Source organism: Mus caroli, chromosome 5 (genome assembly GCF_900094665.2).
Source record: "Mus caroli chromosome 5, CAROLI_EIJ_v1.1, whole genome shotgun sequence".
In the NCBI taxonomy this organism is placed as follows: domain Eukaryota; kingdom Metazoa; phylum Chordata; class Mammalia; order Rodentia; family Muridae; genus Mus; species Mus caroli.
The window spans coordinates 83,032,510-83,052,240 of NC_034574.1; the positions used below are offsets into that span (position 1 = coordinate 83,032,510).

The 19,731-nt window shown below is 42.0% G+C and overlaps 1 protein-coding gene across 4 annotated transcripts in view; it reads right to left on the reverse strand.

Moving 5' to 3' along the window:
- Adamts3 (ADAM metallopeptidase with thrombospondin type 1 motif 3) overlaps positions 1-19,731 on the reverse strand; it is a 210,718-nt gene that overhangs the window by 153,130 nt on the left and 37,857 nt on the right. The window lies entirely within an intron of this gene.

Below are 19,731 nucleotides of genomic sequence, written 5' to 3' on the forward strand. Positions count from 1 at the left end.
CCACCTGAGACTATGGTGGGATCATGTCCTGTGCTCTCAAACCCTCAGGGCAGGCTCACCAGAAACCACTGCCAACACTTTCCTGCTGCCCAGGCAAGGTGTAGGGCTCACTTTCCCAAGTGTTGTAGCTGGTGAAGGACAAGGGCCATGTCTGGGTATGGGGCCCTGCAAAAGATGGGTCTGTTACCACCAAAGGCCAGGTGGACATCCCTGTCTAGGATGCTGCCTGGGGACATGTTGATGAGTGAGGGCTGTGCAGAAATAGGCATCACCTCTCTCACCTGGGCATCAAGGGGAGCTGGCCCTGCAGGCCTGAAAGCAGAACTGTCTCCAACCCTAGTCAGCTGACACATTCAGAAGAGTGGGCGAGTCTTATGAGAGTCTCGAGTGAGCCAGCTCCAAAACTGACCATGGGAGATCTGTCCCTGCCCCTCACCAGCTGCAGCACTTGAGAGAGTGAGTCCTGTACCTCACCTGGGCACCATAGTACATCCATGCACCATGCTGGCCCTGGATGTGGAGATTGTGGGTAAGCTAGCCCTGCCACTTGTCTGGGTGTAGTGATGTGGGTGAGGAAGAGATGCCTCCACCCCCACCTTCTTTCCTGTTGCCACCTATGTCAGGCAAGAGAGCTGGCCCTGTCTTTCACCTGCTGCAATGCAAGATTTGGGAGAGTGGGTTCTGTACCTTATCTAGGCGGCACAGTAGAGCAGTTTTGGATGTGGTAGTTGAAGGTAAGCAGACTTCAAGGGTGTGAAAGCAAAGAGATGGTCCAGTCCTTTGTCTGTTGTGTTGTGGCATGGATGAGGGATAGATGCCCTCTTCCCCTCCCTCATCCCTCACCACCTATGGCAGGCAGGAGAGCCACCCCCAGGGTCATGAGAGTAGAAGTGGCCATGTCTCTCACCAGCTACAAACTTGAGAAAGTGGGCCCTGCTCATTACCTGGGCAGCAGGATAGAGCTGGCCATGGTTTCAAGAGTTACTGGTGAGCCTGCCCTGAGGGTCTGAGAGTGGGAGAGCCAGTGGGCTGACCAGTTCACATCTTTCAGGCCCAGATCCAGGGCTTTGAATTGGCCCACCCCAACATCTATCCCATCAATAAACTGCTGGAGTGCATGAAGGGGCTGGTCCTACAGTTCCAAAACTACAGGATCTCTATGTCACAGGGCAACAGCAGGAGTCCCAGTGAGGTTCCAGGACTACCAGGGTAGCAGAAGCCACAGGCCTTGAACCAGACCAATGAGTCACTGAAACAAACATTTGCAAACAAAGAAGTGTGGACAAGGGGGACACACTGAGACACACTACAGCTTCCACAGCAAGATTTTTTTTCTCTGTTGGGCAGGAGGCTGCATGGGTGGAGGGCTGGTGTGAGGAAAGGGGAGATGAGTGGGACTTTGTATCGATGTGAAATTCACAAAGAACCAATAAAAAGGTTAAAAAAATTACAAGTAACATCACACTGAGAGTAAATGGCTAGATGCAGTTTCTCTATGATTAGAAACACAGTGGAGAAATTTTCACTTTCAGTGTTTTCATAATTACTAGGGATCCTATCCAAAGTAATAAGGTAAGGAAAAAAATGACATCTGCATCTGTCTTTATTCCCAGACAGCCTAGTAGTCTCTACATAGAGCACAGAGATCAAAGGCAAAGAAACATGAAATTTATACCTCAAGTTAGTGAGTTAAACTGTGCATAATTTACCCCTCAACACACTTGATCCTTACAATTCTATACTAGATTACGTATTTCAGTCTGTGCAAAGCATCATCACAACAGTCATAACATTAAATAGTTGAACTGCACTTGGTTTTTTTTGAGGGGAGGGGCAGCCCATCATTCCTTTAATCTCTCTTTTGCCGAAAGGAGGACAACCCCTCAACAATAAATTTCGGGAAAAGCAGCCATCATCAGTCCCCAGGCTGTCAGGTTTGCTTGATTTCCCCCTCCCCCACGTCAGGTAGACAACAAGTGTGTTGGAACAGTGGTTCTTAGAACAGTGGTCGCACACCATACTTCTTCAGATGCCCATCTTCCATGCCAGGACATAACCGTTTGGATGAAAGTGGAGGTGAGGGAGCCATACTTCAACTTTTGCTAGCATGCTGTTTATTTGCCTCACTTATTCTAAATGCTAGTTCTTTCCATCCCACCCTCATGGCACTGACCCCAGTAACCACATCTTTAAAGCATAGTACAATTGGCGTGTAGATGAGGAGAAAGGCCTGATACCACAAGCCCCTAATACCAGCTCCAGAAACTGGAGGCCCGTGAGACCAGACTAAGTTTCATAGATTGGCTGGCCCGTGAGATCCAGGGATCCACCTGTCTTCACTTCCTCAGGGTTTGAGTTACTGATTCATGCTCCCAGTGTGGCTTTCTATGGGCAACTGTGCCATCTCTCTGGCCCTTATTCCTCTTAAAACTGAAAAGTCTGTAACTTTTGACCAGTGATTCCCTATCTCCACCACATATCTTCCCGGAAGCTCCCTTTATTCTGTTTATTTGAGTTTGATGGGTTCAGATAGATTTTACTTATAAATGACATGGTAATGCCTAGCTCCTGTGTCTGATCTATTTCTCTTAACTGGTTCTCTAGGTTCACTCATATTTTCATGAATACCAGGATTTCCTTTTTTAAGTTGCAGAAATTCTGTTGTGTGTCCTCATCCCCCCTTTCTTTTCATTCCATACACTAATAGATACTTATATTGTTTCTATATCTTGTCCATTAATTGCTGCAATGATGGATGTGAAATGAAAATATCTCTCTGACAACTCCAAAATCTCCTATTTGTATCCAAAACTGTGAGTACTGGGTCATGCGGTAGTCCTACCTTTCATCTCTTTTTAACAAGCTCTATATGGTTTTCCAGTGTCTGTCCCAACTCACTCTCCCAAAATCAGTTTACAAGGATCAACCTTACATGCAACACTTGCCTTTCTGCTGGTAACAGCCATTTCAACAAACATTTCCTCTGGGAGGAAGAGTCCACAGGTGGCTTGGGCTTGCTTTGTTATGATGGATGTGGTAGAGCATCTTTCTACTTATCTACTGTCTATTTGTCATCCTTTTGGAGAAGGGTCTGAGTTTCTCATATATGTTACATATTAAGGATGGGACATATAGTTTGCAAATGCTTTCTCTCATTTACCTTTTTACTTCTACCTTGCTATGTTGAAGCTTCCTAGTTAGATGTAATACCGCTTGGCTGGTTTTGCTTTCAATGTTTGTTCTTTAGCTATATATGAAAACAAGCTTTGTAAAAATGTATTACCCAAATCAAAGTCATGAAGATTTTTCCCTGGGTTTTCTTCTAGTATTTTGATGGTTAGGATCAAATGTTGGGAGCTTTAAAGTAACTCAGTTTTGTATCCAATATGATATAACGGATATGAATTGTTATTCTGCTTGTGAACATCCAGTCTTTTCAACAGGAGTTGTGGAACAAACTATTTGATTCGAGTGTGTTCCTGGCATCCTATAAGAAGTCAGTTGACTACATCCCCCATAAGATTATTTGGAGACTCTTTCCCTTCTTACAGGCTGGTGTCTCTGGTCTGGGGAGAGGTAGGCCTCAGTTAATTATTGCTCAAATTAAAATTGGTGGCTTACATACTAGTTAAACATTAGTGTGAGTGTGTGTGTGTGTGTGTGTGTGTGTGTGTACTTATCAGTGTGCTAGTCAATTTGCTGTTAGGGAGCAAGAACTTTCTTATTTCTTCTCATATAATTTTCTATGAATTATAAATTTATACAGAAAATTGATCACTTTGCTCCCTCCAAACCAGCTGTCACTCCCACAGTGGTAGCCTGAGAAAGGAACATCTGAAATCATACAGAATAGTTTAATTGCATGTAGTTCCTTGCCATGTGTTTGGCAAAATTAACTGAGTGCCAACACTTTAGACTTCAGTTGGCAAAAGCAATATTGGTCAATAAAAGTTTTCATTTTAGCGATGTTTTACCATGTCAAATAGCTCCATGGCGGGACTGTCAGAACCGAGGCATCCAGAGCTCGCCTTTCCTTTCACAGCCGAGATCAGATTGTTCCTGTCCAGCCTTTACTGTATGCCGAATGCAGGTTCCATGATGGGGACTAATCCTCAAAAGCACTGCTGTCACAATGGCACAGGTAGAGGAATGTGCCTCCAGGACCCACACACTACCACATCTGGGGTCCTGACATGTTCCACCTCCAGGACCCACACAGCAGGTCTCAGAGATGATGGATTATGCTAGACATCCATGATTTTAATTGCACTGAAGTTTCTCTAAGGAGAAATAATGAACAGTGAGGTTCATTTTAGAGTCCAGTGGGGAGAACAGTGACATAATGGTCTCTTCACTTCATGTGGACTAGAGGCCTTTCTTCCACACTTCCCTTAGTTTCTAAAGATGTTGGATAGAGTTCTATATAGTTTAGCTTATGCTACCTCAAAGAAAAATCTATATCAATAAGCATTCAGGCACACATCAGGAAAATTTACTAGGTTGATATCATATCTTCAAAGTTCAAAACCTTCAGGGTTCCCATCATATTTCACAAAGAGAAGTTTTATCACCCAGTATGTCTCTCAGGTATAAATCCAGTCTCCATGTTTGTCAGCTTCCCAAATCTGCAAACCGGCCTGCATAAAGAACTGTCATCTGATGGGAAATTCAGGCCCCAACTGAGGAAAGACTTTCTTCCTATGGCATCCATACATTCCAGTTAGAAGCAGAGCAAGGCTGTTGGAATTGTTCTGCCTTAAAGGTAACTATAAAAACTGAGACCTGTGCTGTGGAAATAGCTATGCAGACAGTGTTGCGGAGCCCTGAGTTCAACTCTATCATAGTTAAGAAATAGAATACATGAGGTCTGAGCATCTACACCATTAGCCCTGTAGTTTCTAACTTAATCATAACATGTCATATGTCAAAAGAGCTACAGACAACGCTTCTGGAGAATATGGAGGGAGAACTCTTCCTCCTCCTCTTGCTTTCTCTGAAAGGCTAGAGTTGAAGAGGAATCCCAAACTTGTAAAATAATATGACGGATATTCAAACTAATCGATCAGAAGACAGCCTTGTGGCATGGAAAATGCCAGTATCACTCATATTTCAGTAAGAAAAAAGACACTAGAACCCAACCATCTGATGCTGAGAAAAATGAAGCATATAAGGACATGCAATAGTCATCTCTGCACTGGGAGGCAAAGGCATGAAGGCTAGTAAACTCCAGAGATACAGATCATTCTGGGCAATCTTAGCAAAAGCCATGTCAGCCAGGAAGACCAAGGGGTTGAGTCCTACTACAAAAGTCTGAAAGGGAAGAATACTCTATTTTTAGGAGGAAAAACTACATGCATGAGAATACGTTTTGATGGAAATATAAGGGGAAGAACACTTTTGCTGCAGCTATTGTCTGTGTATCTGTGGGAGGAAACCAACATATTTCCAACAAAAGGGAAACATACAAAACAATCTATGTCTGTCTGGAATTCTGTCACACATACACACACACACACACACATACTACGCGTGTGCGCCATCAGCTCATGCATATGAGAGCTGCTTCTCACACAAGAATGTGAATTCAAAATGTAACGTTTACCTCTTTTTTAATCACAAGAGAGTTTTTGGTCCCTTTTGGCAAAATAATGGTTCTACAGTAAATGATCTCATTGCTCATGAACTAGCCTCACAGAATTCTATCTCTGACAATTCACAGGTTGACACAGTGCAGGGTTTCCCAGAGTGTGGTCACAGACTACCTGAGTCTACTCAGATGGAGTATTTTTGTTGCCCTAGTCTGCCAGCTTCCATATAACGCTCATGATAACTATTCTCCAAGCCTGGTGTTTTACCAAGCATTTGTGGTGCATCTCAGGTGATTATTATTTAGACTCGATGCTAAGAGCTTGGTTGTGACCAAAGGTCTTCCTGCAAGATCGTGGGGTCCTAAGCATCATCCTGAAAAAGACGATGGAATCGCATCTCTTTGCCTTTCTTTTCAGCATCTTCCCTTCCTCCACCCCACTCCTCTTCTTTTTTATTTCAGGTAGGTTTTTTTTTTTTTTACTTTATTATTAACCTTTAGTAACCTATAGTAACATTTAAATAGGGCATGATCAATTATTTATAAATACCATGTAATTGCATTTTCTCATCCCCTTCTAACCCACAAGGTATTGGTTCCTGCTCTCTGCACCCCTGCCATGGTATTCCAAGCTTGCCAGAGGCCAAAGACAATACCTGATTTTAAATTACAGTCTCCAGAACCACAAGCTAGGCAAACCTTTTAACCTTTATGAGCTAACTGTAGCAGGTATTTCACTATTAAAAAAAAATGTGGAGCTGGCTAATATACATACCAAATAAAATGTAAGCAGCAAAAAAAAAAAAAATAGGCAGAGTCTGCCAACCATTTCAGAATGTATTTGCTATTTTATTTTTCTTAACTGCAATGAGAAATGTCTTACCATTATTAAAATACAAAACTATATCTAAAATAACAGATTGATACATTTAAGTGCGAAAATGAAATTTTAATAGCACTGTAGATGTCTTTATTTATAGTAAGTAAAATTCTGGATCAGAAACTAAATAGTACCCCAGCAGGAGACTTATTTCAGTGGGTCACTCACATGCTAGTAGATAAGAATAGCCATTCAAGGCAACACAAATTCCACTCAGACAAAATGTGAGAACATATTGTTTCACATGAAAAAAAAAACTTGCAAGCTGCTTTATCACCATCCCAAAATTAATTTTCAATACCACGCTGACCTTGGCATCTGTCATGCATTATACTCTATAATAATGTATCTGAGATAGCTCTCACACTGCTTTAGCTTTTTTCCCTTTGAGGGAAAAAGCAGCAGTCTATAATATAATGCTTAATATGTCAACTGTACATCAGTGAATGAAAGGGGACAGTGGCAGAAACTACGCAAAACCAGGTTGTAAAGTGTGTGTGTGTGTGTGTGTGTGTGTGTGTGTGTGTGTGTGTGTTGGAGGGGGGGTATGTACATCTCCTTATGTTGGATGTGCATGCATGGAGATTTGGTTCCAGGGCACTCAAGCCTGCCCTCTCACTTTCTAAAGAGCTGTAAAGCACCATAGACAACCACAGAAGACCTCGCGGGCATCCTTTGTTGCCAGGGATCACACACACGCACACCCTTTTTTAAACTCTTCTGGTTGCTGTGGCCCTGGAGGACTGTTACAGAGCCCCCTTCTGAACTCAACCCAAGAATGGTTCAATACTTGGATTCTCAGCACTCCTCTCATTGTCAAATAGCTACTGCATGGCTACTCAACTAAGTTTCTAAACTCTACCATGATCATTCCATTACTTCCCCCCCACCCCATCTAACTTTATAACACCCTAGAGTAGAGACACGGCCAGCACTCTGTTATTCATGGCCACAGGCAGCTGACTCTATATTCTACCATGAGGCTATGCTGAAGCTCTTACTATCCCCTCCTTGCTCCGTATTGGTCATGCCTATATTCCTACTTCTCTAGTTTCATCCATAAAGACTGTCATTCCTTTTTCCCATCTAGGTTTACTTAAATATATGTTTAAGGCTTTCTCTTCAACATCTTTGGCTCTAAAGTAAGAACCCTCACTTTTACTCTGTCCTCTACACGTTCATATCTCTTCCTTCTCCCGCTCTCTTCCCTACTCCATCTCTAACTCTCAATGTAAGCTCTGCAGAGCTAAGTCTTCCCCATCTGTCATCACCAATGACACCCATCAACTTTAATAAATGTCATGATGATACAGGACCCCTAAACCCATATACATCACACAAAGTTCTAGATGATGCCAAGTCGTGTTTCCCACACACTGAAGGCATGATTCTCTCAGTTTTTTGTGCACACACAGATATAAATATTTTGAGATCTAGAGTTGCATAAAAATACAAAGAAAGACATCTTCTTATGTTCAGAATTTCTCTGACTCTTGGTGTTCAAAACCAAATCAAGATCACAGCATCTAGTCTTTTTCTCTGAGGTAATTTCTCTCTCAAGATATGCATCAAATTGGCATCCAGCTAGCTGGTAATCTTCCAGCAACTCTATCACTTATACACCAAATACATATTCACTTCCGTCAAGACTCAAGCATTAGGGGACTATGAGCTTTGAAAGAGAGCAGGCTATACTTCAGAATATACATCTTCACCAAAACATTTTACATAGTGTCTTTCATGCTCGACGCCCTTAATTCAAATATGCATGTGTGATAAGAAATCTGGGCCCTTTCTACTTAAAACCAGTTCTTCACAGTGACTTCCTTTCTCTACTTCAACAACAATTGTACTCTCTTACAAGTAGCAGCTAACCTCAAATCAATTTCAACATGGTATTGACAGCACTAAAAACACTTACTCTGGCTTCTGAGGTTGTCTTCGAGATTGGGTAACATAACACACATAAAGCCCTTGGTGTTCTGCCTGGGATAGAGCAAGCATTACTTTATCATGAAAGTCAGACTTAAACTATAACCATCCCCAAGTTCTACAGAGCTACATCCTCAAAAAATAACACTCAATGTCAAAACATAAGCCCTCCCCCAGATACAGTACATTTCCTATAACTTCTGCTACATTCTGCCTGTCAAACTTGCCATTTAAGCTGGGAGGCTTCCTATCTTGATTCCTACTTTATTTAAGGAAAACCATAGTAGCCACATACAAGCAAATGCTTTCAGAAAGGGAACAAGATGATTTCAACAAGTCCACAAGATGTGCTACCCAGACCTCATTCGAAATAAGGTCAAAATATCTTGATTTCTACTTGAGATGGCTTACATGCCTCCCACTGAAAACACAGCTGTAAGTTTCCTTTGAATCATTCAAGGAAGGAAACCCCATGAGTTTCAAGTAAAGGCATGGCTGTCTCTGGAGAGACAGAGTCTGAGTGGGCTGGCAGGCTGAATTATTGAAACGGACAAGAAGCAAAGGAGGGACATAGTCAAATCGGAAATGGTACATCCTCTCTCCTACACACAAATTCAGAATCAGAAAACAACAACGCAAATGTTTCCACCCACCAATGGCCTCTGAGTGGGTGGACTGGGACAAGTCTCATCCCTCAGCAATCACAACAGACCTTGATCTTTCCAACACCTGTCAGTATGTACACACTCATTAACTATGTCTTAATCCAATTAGTTTCTCTTCAACCGAGAAACTTTTCAGTTCCATGAGATGTCCTCTTTTGCAAAATGAGTTAAACAGTACCTCCTACATTGTCCTCATTAAACCCCTGATGGATGACAGGGCTGTTGCTTATTGAGTAGTTCATGAAGCAGTTTAGAACATTGCAGACTCAAAGGCCAGAAACTGAGAAGGGACTGAGGTCAGTCACCTCAAGAGAGGACTAAGCTCACTACAAAACCTAAGTCTATATTTCATCCCATGTACTGTGAAAAAGAATTTAAGTAGTGATTCTCTGAACTTAGGCCATTTTCATTACTAACATAAGGCTAAATGTGGGCTGATTATACTTATCTAATGGAATTTTGAAGTCTCCCACACAGTCTCTGTTCAATTCTGTTCAAGCACCTCACTTACATAACCCACTGCTTGGGATCCGATACAAAAATGAATCATAACGAAAAAAGAACAATCTTCACTTTTGACAACATGAACAATGCCTAAGACACTTTTTAAAAGGTTATAACCATTATAAAAGTTAAAATGTCAACTTCAAGCAGGGTCGGGGGTGGGCGATCAAACTGAGTCCATATTAAAGTGTGTTGTTTCTCATGATACCAACAGCTGCTTCAAATTCAGCCTTAACACCTGAAATTAAATACTCATTTGTATTTTTAGACTATTTTACCTATCTGGGTAGATGGGAGATGATGATCATCCCTCGACTACATGAATAACTGTTAGTCTTAAAAACTTGGACACTGCCCAATAATAACGTTTAGAGCAAAGAGACAGCAATTCACTACTCCAAAAATTAAGTAAAAATAAAGGTACGCATATTCAGTCTGCATTGGAGGATCCCAAAGCTCCAGTGTTGAAGGCTTTGTCCCCAGCTGGTGGCACTATTGAGATGACTGGATGATTTGGGCAGGAAGCCCATGAGCTACATTGAAGAATCCTTTTGCTGAACTTGCTACTGAGGTGAAGCAGGTCACTGGGGGGGATCTGTCTCTGGAAGACACACCTTGCCCCCAAGCCCTCACTCTTCTCTCTGCACCCAGGCAGTAAGGTGAGCAGCCATATCCTCCCACCAAGGTATCTTACACCACACACACCCAGAAGCACATCTAAGTGGCCAATGACTGAAACCTCTCCAGTCATGAGCCAAGACTAAAGTCCCCTCCTTGAAGCTGACTTTTGGCAGTGACAGAAGATTGACATATCTTTGCTTTTTAATGAGATCTGAAACAATATTTTCACTTCATGGGAAAGTGAAAGTCTTGTTATATAGTCCAGGTTACCTCTTAACTGGGAATCCTCTGCCTTACCTTACCAAGTGCTAGGACTTCTGACATGTAGAACTATGACATGCCAATCCCCTGATCTTAACAAACATAAGAGAATTCGGAGGGGGGAAATCTCAATTTTTTTAACCTGGGAATTGCACTCTTTATAAGTTGGGATGTTTGTTTATAGGATAAATGTTCTGGAAACAAAAAGCTTGAGGTTGAGGATGGATGTAGTGCAATATTACACCATTTGCCTTGGAAACATGGAAACCATAGGCTAGATCCCTAACCCCCCCCCCCCAAAAAAAGAAAAGAGTAGTCAGATATCACTTAGCTAGAAGTCTAGTACTCAACTACATATAGTAATAACCAGGGTTAATAATAATGCTTCATCCACTTCAAAAGTTAAAGGGAATGGTATTAAATGCTCCTATAACAAGACAATGATGACCTTTTGAAGAAATTGATATATCCAATATGGCCATTCCACAATACACACACACTCACACTTAGAAACTGCTTTTGTTACAAAATTTGGGGTCCACAAGGTAAATGAAAAGAAGCTGATGGTCTGGCACTTTGCATCTGTCTCCTTTTGATTGCGGGGGGGGGGGGGGAGCTTGACTCTGTACATAGGTTATGAGTCACTTAAGGAAAATCCATCTAAAATTCTAACCCAGAGCTTCTAGGCTGAAAGCAGAAAGCCAAGAGCAAGCAGGGTTTCTTATCATCAGCCTTTACATTGCATTTCAGATCTCTCAGATGCCTGAAGGTCTTTATTCTTCATTAACAAACCTTTAGTCGTCCGGGATCCCACCCCAGGAAAAGTAAAGCCTTTCCAACAGATCTCCCCATGATGAGACCAACCATAAGCCGAGGCAATCATCTCATAGAAACTGAATTATCACCTCAAGCAAAAGCGACATCTGCACAGTGAGCTTGCACAGTAGGACCTCAGGTAATGACCATGAACCACACGTCTTTCTGTCCTTGCCCAAGTCCTTCCTCTATTCAAACCAAAGCTCACGCCTCATCCCTGAAGATGGGTGGAGACGGGTCCTCTCCATTGTCCCAAAGTGTCCATTTTGATCAAAATCCTTTCCTTCCTTTTTATCATCTCTGTCTTTGGAACATCATCACCACCTCATAGATTACTCTGAGCAATAAATGATTCACACAAGCCTGTAGTACAATGCCTGAGATAAACATAGTTCCCCCACTTCTTTAGACTTGCTCCGTGTGTTGCTTACATGGTCTTGCCCATTGCCATAGAATGTGGCCAATGGGAACCGATTTAGAAAAGGCGTAGTGATGTTTTCCTGGGGAGAACAGGAGATCTGTGACACTACTAGATGGCACCATCTTAGGCCAAGACCCCTGTTAAATACCTATGTATCAAAGCATCACATTTCACCCACAGAGACACATAATGATGTCAATTAAAAACAACATGAGACCAAAAAAAAAAAAAAAAATCAAGGTCTTGTGGTTTCATGTTATAGCCACATGTTTTTTTTTGTTTGTTTGAATTTTTTGTATAATGAAACTAAATTAAGCCAAATAGTGAAACTATATGCAAATACCAGTAAAATTAAAATTAGATACATAAGAAAACGTATGGCTTGTGCTATGTAGCATGTCAAACAAATCTACATATTTTCTTACATTTAAATTGAGGATTAGATATGAAAATTCCACATTGAAAACTTCTTTAAAGCTTTTGAAAACAGTTTACGGATATGTGTATTGCTCCTGTTAGCTCAAGAAATCAGTAAGCCTACCAAAACGCAGCCCACACAAAAGTGACTCACCGTGACATTATTTCCAGGCATAACCTGAACAATATCTTTAACATATGATCCTAGCATAAGGAGAGCACTTCAGCTGGTGGAAGGAGAAAGAAGGCACAGCTGGTTAAGTACAAGGGTTGAGGTGTCGCCTTCTCAAGGACGATTTCATGATCAAGATTCAGTGTGTGTACCAGAAGCTACCGCACGTCTTACTTCAGTTTGGCTCCATTGGGGAAAGATGCTTTGAAGGAGCAATGTGCCTTGTTCTCTATCACCAAAACTAAAATTCACCCAATGTATTTGCTTTTTAAAGCTTAACGGTCACAAGCTTTAGGGCAATTTTTATTCCCCATGTGCTGTCTCTCCTTCTCCCTCCTTCCTTCCCTCCTTCCCTCCTTTCCTCCCTCCCTCGCTCCCTCCCTCCTTCCATCCATCCCCTCCCCCCCCCTACACACACAGCTTTTCTTTCTGTTTTAGTTCATATACTTGAAAGTATCCTTTTGACTTCCTTCACATGCCCTTGTTATGATCTGTCCCAGAAGGATCTGGCACACTCCTGATATGTAGCCTCCCAAAATGCTGTTAGAAATAAGAAAATGGCAGCGCTTTCAGGATCAACAAAATGGAAGGCCTTGGAAGAGAAGAGGGGAGACAGGCAGGAAGACATGTGCACCTGGTCCTTAGAAGTGTCACAGATCTCCTGTTCTCCCCAGGAAAACATCACTACGCCTTTTCTAAATCAGTTCCCATTGGCCACATTCTATGGCAATGGGCAAGACCATGTAAGCAACACATGGAGCAAGTCTAAAGAAGTGGGGGAACTATGTTTATCTCAGGCACTGTACTACAGGCTTGTGTGAATCATTTATTGCTCAGAGTAATCTATGAGGTGGTGATGAAGTCACACTTACCACCACTAGTGTACTGCAAAGGAAACTGACATTTATTTATATCCAGTATGGGAAAGCCAGGAATCAAGCACTACTTCCAGTGTGGATCCTAACCCAGTTTGCTCTTGTTATGGGTAGTATGTAAAATGAGGCTGTCAGTCTTCCTGACTTGCATTATCACAAGCATGAAGCTGCACTGAGTGAAAGTTAGGTAGGGGAGTCAGCTGAATGGGATGCTGCAATGAATAATAACTCCATTACTACCTGAAGCATCTGAGTGAGCTGAGAGGAAGCAAACCCACAGAAGCAGGCAGAATAGGAAGCAGCGCTAGGGCCTCCTTGAAGCGCTCTGCACTGATAACCGAGTGCTAGGTAGAAGGTGCTGGAGGCAGAAGCTGCTGTATCTGGGTTCCTATTTTTTTTGCATTGCCAGTGAGAAATTCAGTCAACCCCACACTGGTATTGGTTGAGTTCCTCTGAGAATTGGTTTAAAACCAGAAATTTACTTTTAACAGCCAAGGACTGACCCTGTAGCCCTAGAGGTGAATCCCAGGCCTTTCACTCTCCAGCCAGGCTCTCAGCACAGGCGCTCCTAGCATCACACTGGGAAGGGCACCCAGAGGCAAACATCCTTACTCCTGTCCATCACAATGGACAAACTTCTCTCTTCATGATTCCATTTCACTGAGACAAAATACCTGCTTCAAGACAAACTGTAGGTAAGCCAGCTGGATCAAAAAAAAAAGCCTGAGATGTGTAGGATACCCTTCTCACAAAGAAACGTTCAGCCATGCCCAGAGAACCTGGGGAAAAAAAACCCATCCTCAGAGTCCCTGCTTGAACTCCACCAAGGAGGAGTTCATAAAGAGGAATCCTCCATAAGCCAGTCATGTGGAGCAAGGCAAGTCAAACAAACAGCCAACACAACCAGTGTATCTCTGACAGGAAGCTAGTTATGGCCATACATCAGCAGGAAGTACTTCAGTCACCTAAGTGGCCCCTGGTGGAACTTTGAGAAATGCAATTGTTCATCTTCTTTCAACCTCAACCTTCGAAGCCAAGAAATGGGCAACATTGAGGTTAGGCTAAATAAACCTGTGCAAACAGAATACAGAATACACGCCATCTTTACTAGTGTCTCCACCTGACGCTCTACTTACCCAAGAACATCCCCAGTCTCTCACCTGTTTCCTGATCTGTGCTCATGTTTCCTGTTTCCTCTGCCAACTCTCTGTGTCCTTAGCAACAAGTTGACTCAGCTGCATATGCAATGGTATCAGAGCTAGGAATCCCTGACTTGGGACAAGCAAGATGGTTCAGCTGGCGAAGGCACTTACTTGCAGCTAAGCCTGAAGCTCTAAGCTGGATTCAGGGACCCATGTGGTCCTGGAGAGAATCAATTCCCAGAAGTTGCCCTCTGATATCAACGTGCATGCCTGCCATGCATGACCACCTATGCTAATAAACAAATCTAAAAAAAAAAAAAAGATGTTTAAGAGGAATTTATAATGATAGAGTGTGATATGTTTTTTTCTAATAGTGGAAATCCTAGACAAAATGAGTAGAAACTGAAGAGGGGAGAGGCCTTTCTGGTCTCCTTCAGTCACCCCTATGAACCAGTGAACAGCACAAATCAAAATCTCCTTTGAGAGGAACATTGGGTGGGAGGGGAGTGGGCAGTAAAATATCACAGAAGAATGTGAAAGCCCAGGCTTAGCCAGCACTAGGCTCTCTATGGCTTCACCCAAAGCAGGAAATTGCTGTGCTACACCATGCCTCTCCTGCACCGGTGCCCAGGCAGCTAGCCAACTCACTAACCCCTTCCCTGGCCTCGCACAGACCGCATAGCCAGGCTACCCTGGCCCCACCGTAACCCTAGCTGGCTCGGGAAGCTGGCAGAGGCCTCGTCTGTGCTATTTAAAGCTATAAGCAGCTACTGTGGCTGGAGATGAGCTACTTTCACAGGAAGAGGATAAGGCCAGAGGCATGGATTTTAACAGGCACTAGCAAATTCACTCACCTGCTGAACAAGGAGCCCAAACTGGAAAGGCAGCAGCTCAGCTTCATTTACTAATTACCTACACTCATCTATACCCCCTGCCTAGTAATTCTGTTCAAAGTCAAATTGCTTGATTACAGACTCTCTGTGTGCTATGTTTAAAATGGGAGCAGAGACCTACAAAGTCAAACAGCATGTCTGATGCAGCTGGGGCACAGTAACTGTCTGAATGAAACTGTATGGAAAAAAAAAAGAGCTCCAATGCCTGACTCTGGGCTCCCTGCATCCCCCAAATCCAAATTTGAGTCTCAAAATACAATAAGATGATAAATAATATACTATATATATATATATATATATATATATATATATCACAATGTATTGAGATATCTATATGGGATATTTTATGTAATGATACACACAGGTTTGTATGCATTATACATATGCAAAAACAAGGAATCCGTTTGTGCTCAGAGATATGCATTTGTGTATCTGTGTTTAATTCAAATTGCCTAAGTGGAATATTAAGAAACTTCACCAGGCATCAAAATAAAATAATGATCAAAAGTGCAGGCTCTGAAAGCAAGTGTCTAGAAGTTTTGTGAAACCCGATAAGATTCTCAATTCCCTGGATTCGTCATTGTGGTGGTTTGAATAGGAATGGCTCTCACAGACTCGTGTATTTGAATGCTTGGCCAATAGAGAGGGACACTATTAGGAGTTATGGTCTTGTTGGAGTAGATGTGGCCTTATTGGAGAAAGTGTGTCACTGTGGGGGTAGCCTTTGAGGGCTCCTATGCTGAAGTTATGCCCAGCCCAGTGTGACACAGTCTTCTGATTCCTCTTCAGATCAAGAGGTAGAACTTTCAGCTCCTTTTCCAGCACCATATCTGCCTGGATGCTGCCATACTTCCCACCATGATGATAATGGACTGAACCTCTGAAAATGTAAGCCAGCCCCAGTTACATGTTTTCCTTTACAAGAGCTGCCACGATCATGATGTCCCTTCTTAACAATAAAACCCTAACTTTCTGAATGTAGACACTCATCTACAAAGAAGAATTTTTGACAATCTTAAGATCTTTTCTACAAGGAAATCTGGCATGGTGCTCCTCTATTTTAGCTAGAATGAATGGAACAACATTTATAGTAGCTGTAACAAAGGAGCTCTCTTCTAAAGCTCCAGTCACCTCAGCCATTGCTGATACTCTGATTCTATAGTCTCACTGTTCTCTTCCTTTGCAAAGACAACTGGCCCTTCTTCAAAGAACTGTTCCCCAACCCCCAGCCCAAGTCACTTAACCTAATACTTATTGCATAACTTAGTGTCCCTTTTATTAAAGCACCATGACACCTTTTTATTATTCACTCTGTTGAGTGGCTGACACAGCATGGCAGTGTTTCCTGTCCTCTGAATTCCATGGAAGTAAAGTCTACCCTTACTTTTGCTCCCTGGTGCATCCACAGCATTTGCATATTAGACATGCAATAAAAAGTGACTAGATCAATGATTCCATCCCACTCAGTCCAGGTCTCCTCACACCCGTTCAAGAAGCAGAGAAAGTAAAACTTCAGCCACAAGAACATAAGAAATCATGAGAGTAAGTCCAAATGATAAAGGTTAGGGAATAAACATGGCTGCCTACACAAGACTTGAACAAGGACACCACCAGCAGACATGCTAATGTGGATGGGTGAGGAAGAAGCTCACAAGGAACTCCAGACAAAGAGCTACAGGCATGTCTGTTCTTCTTTAAGAGGCTTTGTTGTGTTCTTTCATGGAGAGATGCTCAAAGAGTTATAAACTGAGTTATAAACACAGTTCTACATACCAAAGGGGAAGGAGGGGGAGGGGCTGGGTGCTCAGGTTGTTTCCTTCAGTTAAGGATGCTGAAACTCTGGGGATGCAAGGGAACAGGTTAGTGTCAGGGACTGGGGCCCTGTGTCTCCATACAGTCAATAGTTGTGATATTTACCATGCATGGACTACGTGAGACATCGGCTTTAAACAAGTAGTATATCCATGCTCCGGACTCCAAACCTAGAACGTCAGGTTGCTATAGTGACAGGTTGCTATAGTGACAACCTTAACTGAGCAGTTAGCATTTCAGCATATTGCATTACTTCCAATGAATTAGTCCGAAGTATAGGGTTCCTACGAAATGTGAAAGGTTCTCTCCTTAAAACAAACAAAAACAGGTCACCATGGTGATTTGTTGTGTCTCTCTTGTTTAATAGCAATTATTAACACTGCTGTTACCCACTACTACCTGTAAAACTCAATTGGGGATTAAGGTCAAGACGATGCCAACTCCAGATTATGTGGGAAAGAAAGGAAATAAAAGTGAAAGAGAAAAAAAGAAATCAAAAGCTTTGAAATATAATTAATGTGGATAACATCCATTCATATGAAAGGCTCGAAATTCTAAATCTTAAACTATTTCATGTTCACACATCTGTCTTCAATTCATGAGCATTCACAGGTGAAACTAAAAACCACGAATAAAGGTTTTCGGTAGCTTATCTCTCAGAGGAACAATCAATCCTCAATTCCAATCTGCACACCAGTGACCTTTAAGATTAATTTGTTGAACAGAAACTGTATTATCAATCATTATCAGAGATCTATGGAAAGAGTTTTGTTCTAGGTGCTACAAGCCATGACCCCAGCAGAGACTCCCACTGAGAGCAGAATCAACAATAGAGCCACAGACAGCTGCAGACACACTAGACTGACTTCTCTGCCTTAGCTAGAATAGCCAAGAAAACCATCTTTAAAAACTGAATTCAACACACAATGATGCATGTTAACTTCTAGATTTTCTACTTGGAACTTTAAAAGAGATTATTCTAAGAAGCAGGCCAGAGACAGGGAAAATTAGGCTGTTTAAAAAACAAAACACAAACAAACAAGAAATCATTAGAATGCCCAAATACAGATAAAAAAATAAAAACTAGAAAAGAATTGCATCACACTAGCAGGTGCCTCTTGCAGTATTACCCTAAACATGCTAGAAGTACAAACTCTGAGGTCCCTCGTGGCCAATCCAATGGGAACCTCCACAGTGATGCCCTTAAGGGAATTCTGGGGCCCATAGGGTCCCTTGTGGAGAATAAGGAGCCTGCAGCTGAACTGCAGACTGAAACCAACTACTGGGTTCTCAATCTAATCACACTGGCCTTTACACAGACACAATCAACTGTTTCTCTGGAGGGATGATACTGGGATGGGGTTAAAGAGGCACCCATGCTTAGTAAGAGGCTTATTATATCTAAAACAGTGATTATTGGAACCACTGACTTAGGGTTTTAAAAATTATGGCATTTAGTCTGACTTTCCTGGGAAGCCATTTGAAGGGCTTATAAACAGATGAAAGTTTGTTGAATCCAGACATAGCATTGGAGTTCAGTGACAGACACAAAAAGGCAAAAATGACCAAAAGAGCTAGCAAGCAGGCCCCTATAACATCCAGGGAAGATTTTCTCAAAGAACCAGCTCGATTCTTTGAATAGTTCTTCTTGTTTCCACTTGGTTGATATCACCCCTGAGTTTGATTATTTCCTGCCGACTACTCACTCCTCTTGGGTGAATTTGCTTCCTTTATTTCTAGAGCTTTTAGGTGTGTTGTCAAGCTGCTAGTGTGTGCTCTCTCTAGTTTCTTTTTGGAGGCACTCAGAGCTATGAGTTTCCCTCTTAGAAATGCTTTCATTGTGTCCCATAAGTTTGGGTATGTTGTGGCTTCATTTTCATTAAACTCTAAAAAGTCTTTAATTTCTTTCTTCATTCCTTCCTTAACCAAGGTATCATTGAGAAGAGTGTTGTTCATTTTCCATGTGAATGTTGGCTTTCCATTATTTATGTTGTTATTGAAGATCAGCCTTAGACCATGGTGGTTTGATAGGATGCACAGGACAATTTCAATATTTTTGTATCTGTTGAAGCCTGTTTTGTGACCAATTATATGGTCAATTTTGGAGAAGGTACCATGAGTTGCTGAGAAGAAGGTATATCCTTTTGTGTTAGGATAAAATGTTCTATAGATATCCCTTAGCCAGACTCACTAGAGGGCACAGGGACAGCATCCCAATTAACAAAATCAGAAATGAAAAGGGAGACATAACAACAGACCCTGAAGAAATCCAAAACACCATCAGAGCCTTCTACCAAAGGCTATACTCAACAAAACTGGAAAACCTGGACAAAATGGACAAATTTATAGACAGACACCAGGTACCAAAGTTAAACCAGGATCAAGTTAATGATCTAAACAGTCCCACATCCCCTAAAGAAATACAAGCAGTCATTAATAGTCTCCCAACCAAAAAAAGCCCAGGACCAGATGGGTTTAGTGCAGAGTTCTGTCAGACGTTCAAAGAAGAACTAATACCAACTCTGCTCAAACTATTCCACAAAATAGAAGTAAAAGGTACTCTACCCAACTCATTCTATGAAGCCACAATTACTCTGATACCTAAACCACAGAAAGACCCAACAAAGATAGAGAACTTCAGACCAATTTTCCTTATGAATATCGATGCAAAAATACTCAATAAAATTCTCGCTAACCGAATCCAAGAACACATTAAAATAATCATCCATCCTG